Below are 4,760 nucleotides of genomic sequence, written 5' to 3'. Positions count from 1 at the left end.
ATATATATTATAGAGTAGTACTACATTTGTCCATGGTGAAGTGGTGGTACTTACGTATTGTTTTTCTCGCGTAATTAATACTTCCACTTCTAGCTCAGGGATGACGCAAGTGACAATCAAATTTCTGCGCTGAATCGCCAAAGCGAATTAGTGAGAAATTATTCCAGTTACTGTCCGTTTCATTGGTGTTACCGGTGTGCTACTCGGTCAAGCTTCCCGTAATGCAGCAGTGCCGGTTCATCGACTTTCAATTAGCGGTAATCAACCAATAAGCTATCATAGGTCAATTAAACTGTCCTTTTTTTGTTAGAATGGATTTACCGATATGTTTTGTCAATACACATAAATATTAGAATTTTCGCGTGTCATAATGGTCATCCCTTATGGTCATTCCCATTTTACGGAACGCGCTTTTTATTTTCGTTTTATCGGTCAATTTCATTTTGTCATGGGTATTACGAACATTTTTTTAGTACTAACTACGAAACAGTGTTATTTAGTCAAGAATAGTTTGATGTCGTTACAGATGCTGTTCTAAGTGGTCTGTCTCTACGCTGACTAGAGGCGGCCCCGTGATTGCATACGTAGGCGGTATTCCAGAGGCCGATCTAAGAAAACCCTGTAAGGCATGACGGTTCTCCCACACACGGTGTCAACTTGACTCGTCCATTATCGCTTTCGTTACATACTTAACATCATTTTTCCGCAAGTTCCCTCCACTTCGCTAAATCTACATCTACATTTACACGATATAGCTCACTCTACTCTTCATATACCGCTCAATTGCTGTCGGCGTTCCTTTTTCGATCAAATCTATTGTTGGCCTCGCTCACGCAACATCATGTTGCAATATCAGTAGTTCACGAATATATCATTAATGACAGCATTTACTCCCGTAAATCACATTTCTTAGTCCGTACCTCAAATATATTCCTTCATCCAAATCGATCGGTCGGTCCTTGTCTCTGCGATTTTTGCTTTCTACTCAAAAGATGCGAAGTGGATCCGACACGACAAAAGGTCGTGTCCGTCCCCGACGGAAAACAGTAGTTCTGGATCAACAACAGTTACTATGCAGATGCTTTCCCGATGCTATTTCAGCTCGCCCCTCAGTACACTAGTTTTACTCTTACGATTAGTCCGATACTTCATTGACCGTAGTCGATCAATCCATCCGTCTATTAGCCAGTAAGACCCTCAATTGTCAAGCCAATTTACGCCCAGTCAAACAATGAAACCGATAACTGGTTAGTTGCTTCGAAATCACCTCTCAATTTCGTTCAGTTCAGCCATCGATAATCAGTACTCGCCAAATGTTTAGTTTTTTGTTTCATCATATATCTATTTTTACTACCACCACTTGCCTGCTACGTCATGCTGATGTCCCACCTTTTTTTCAGCAGGATTTTCCCGCATCCTGTTTCACTTATCCTCGGCTTTTACTGGGTCACTTCGTTTTATCATTATTCGGTACATGGTCACTTTGAGCCTGTCACATATACATTTTCTATTCTTTGTGTTTTGTTACGTTTAACACATACGCATAGTCGATAGTAGTTCTTAACCTAACCGACTATCCAGTCTCTTGTCTAAGATCATTTCAGTTTCGCGTCTTCTTCAGTTCTCTTTCGCATTCTCATCGTCACTGTCATCATGTAGCATAATTGTATCGTCGATGGTAAAATTCTTCGTATCTTCATCGCGTTAGTTTGTCTTAAAAAGTATTATTACTATTACTGAAAATATTTAGATACTTGTCGTCGTTATTATTCTTATTATAATTATTGTTATTATGAACGATTACGATAGTTAGCATCTCGCCTTATTATCTGTTATTATCATCGTAGTAATATTCACATTATTATTACTCGTCCTATTCTTCTTTAAATAATCGCCTGAAATTTCGTCAGTCTGCCAGGGTTTCGTAATGTCATTTGCCCGCCTCTGTCTTCTCCCCTTTGTCTCTTAGAACGTCGAGTCGATAGTTTCTTTAGAATCCTGTCGCCGGCCAGAGCAAGAGGCACTGTACAATCCTCAGTTCCCGAACATCTCTTTTTGCCAGCGTTACCCCTGGGACTTTAACCTGCTCGTTAGTACAACAAGCAACCATCGACCTATAGTTTGATGCCTCTCGACCGAACGGATACATTCAGCTAGCGGTCAAACCTCCTTTGGCATCGGCAACACATCTGCTTATCGCCCATCGGTCAGGAGGCCAATAATAAGATAGATTACACTCAGCACACGTTCATGTTGACCCATTTCGGAGGCCTTCGTGAACCTGCCCTGAGGACTGCCTATGTGGATATACAATGTTTCTATATATATATAATTTTTATTATTCTTGATGTTAATATCATCAGTCCTATTCTCCATCCTTCTCTCTTTCTATTCATTGTAATAATAATTATTATATCACTATCTATTATTATAGAAGTATTATCATTGTTATTATAATTATTATTGTTGTTGTCCTTAATCCACTTCTTCCCTTATTAGCATTACTATTTTTAGTATCTAGTACTTGTAATCATTATATAGAAATCATCATCATCACGGAATTATTAATATCGTTATTTCACTTATTACTAGTCATTCTCATTATCAAGTAATAGACACCATACCTTTTCTACTCTTAATTTGCCACAAGTTTCATGGGAAAATTTAATTTTTCTATCGAACAGCTGTCACAGATGTGGGTTTATCTATTTTACAAAACGTGTGTCTAGACTCGTTGTCCTTCTGTGAGAATTAGTTTATTCATTACATACAGACCGAGTGATCTGCACTTTCTGATGCTTGATACCAACCGATGACAGCCATACGATAGCAATATTTTGTTTACGATTTCGAGACAACGAACGGCCAGCAACCTCATGATTTCCTGTGGTTGATTTAGATTCGACTTTATCAGCGTTGCTGCGATCGCTGGCCAATCGTTAATATTCGTTCACTCTCACATTTACTCACTCTCCGGCTTTCATTCGATCAATTCACTCAGTCAATCATCATTCAATTAGTGTCTCTTTTTATGTAGATCTCAATAAATTATCGTCTCAATTCGAGGTGGGCTTGACCCCCTCAACGTCCAGGGCACTACGCCACATCGCTATCGGACGCCGAACTCCCAAGGTCCACCGCCGTAAACCGCCAACTTTAAGCGCTGCCAACGCCGTCCGCATTTTTCGACAAAGCTAGTCATCGTTGTCGCGGAGCATATGTACACATCTGATTATCTCATACACGGTCATTAAATGATCATCACAATATGCATTGTCGTTCCTATCCTTTACCATTATCATTGTTGTCGTTATTTTGCCAATTAATCTCTTTTTAGTTCCTTAGCAGAGGGTTGCTGGCCTACGCACTGTTGGAGGCACAGGGGGTTTGTCTATCTTGGGTCGGACAGTCCGCGCGGCCGGGCGCGGCCGTTCATGTTGGTACGAAGCTCAACAAGACGGAAAACAAGCACGATGCCAAAATCCGTCACCGACACCTTCGCCCGCTCTGCGTACCCACACGCCTGCATTAGCCAGAACGGACAGCAAACAGAGTCAATCACTGAGCTCTGATGTCCGCCGCAGAGTGGAACAGAACAGGAGACTGAGTTTGGGCGAACGATAGAGGTCGTCGTGCAAGCGCGCGAAAACCCGGCCGCAGCGTAAATATTCACTTTCTTCCCTTTGATGAGGTGAGGATCACAGCCATTGCAGTAGTTTATCAGTATTATTTTTTATTGTCAAGGTAACAGTGATGAAGTCAGCGGCGACGGCAACGCCACAACTCAACACAACACGGACATTTTCCATTCCGACAAGCGATAATAATATGACGCCGTCACCACCCCCTCCGACACTGCGATACAACTGAACGAGAAAGACTGGAGACTCAATAATATTCTGCTGTTTCGGTTTTGGGTTGGTGCGCTTTGGTAGCGGCAGCGGCCACTGCCACTGGAGTTTTTTTTATTTTTCAGCATCTGGTGCTTGTATATGTGTCTGTTTGTCTGTCTCTCTGTCTGCGTATTTCAGTTTGTTGTTTTGTTCGTCGAAAAGGTACCCATCTGTGTTTTTACTCTATCATCAGAATAGACGTTTTTGTTTCCCTCCGGTTTGTATGCCTTACAGTCGAAAACGGCGTTGTTCAGCTTGTGTTTTCAATCGCGGCTATTATCAGCGTCACGGTTTCCAGTGATTGGACATCACCCAAGCGGGTCGGTGGGAATATTCGGCTCTGACCTGAGGCCAACTCTGTCTCTAGCCAGGTCGATTAGGTCGCTTCAGGTATGTGTTTCCTCGTCTAGACGAGGAAGAGGCGAAAACAAAATAAAACGAAGATTTTTAAAATAATGGAAAGCTCATTCAGTAAATGATTCTCGGCGACTCCTGTGACCTTCCGAGTGGACCAATCACTTGCTACTCGTATTGTTGTTACCGCCGCTGTTGTTTGTTATCGATAGTTGAAATAATGAAAACGAACGTCTAGTCAACTTAACACGAGAGAATAAACAGCTTCGATAAGCAATAAAGGATTGGCCGGAATAATTTAATTCGAACATGTCTACATTTATTGTATCACCGGACAGCCTTGTGTAGGTCATGCGAAGTTTTATATATTTTTGCTTTGTTTTGTTTATCCTAAATTTTAAGCTAGTGGTGCAGAACAGGCCAAATTCAGTTTGCCTTGACGATTTCGTGCAAACTCTGTGCTGTGAGCAGATGCTTTCGATAAATGTATGTATATATGTATATATATATATA

The 4,760-nt window shown here is 41.3% G+C and overlaps 1 long non-coding RNA gene across 1 annotated transcript; it reads left to right on the top strand.

Moving 5' to 3' along the window:
- Window positions 1-13: 13 nt before the first annotated feature.
- LOC147751753 (uncharacterized) lies at window positions 14-4,331 on the top strand. The gene is made up of 2 exons (XR_015315982.1): window positions 14-3,691; window positions 4,128-4,331. It is a non-coding gene; the product is annotated as an uncharacterized LOC147751753 (long non-coding RNA).
- Window positions 4,332-4,760: the final 429 nt, after the last annotated feature.

This window comes from Varroa jacobsoni, unplaced genomic scaffold (assembly GCF_002532875.2).
Source record: "Varroa jacobsoni isolate VJ856 unplaced genomic scaffold, vjacob_1.0 contig06018, whole genome shotgun sequence".
Taxonomy (NCBI): domain Eukaryota; kingdom Metazoa; phylum Arthropoda; class Arachnida; order Mesostigmata; family Varroidae; genus Varroa; species Varroa jacobsoni.
The sequence above is the reverse complement of the archived record's forward strand: the minus strand, read 5'-3'. Positions and strand labels throughout refer to the sequence as shown.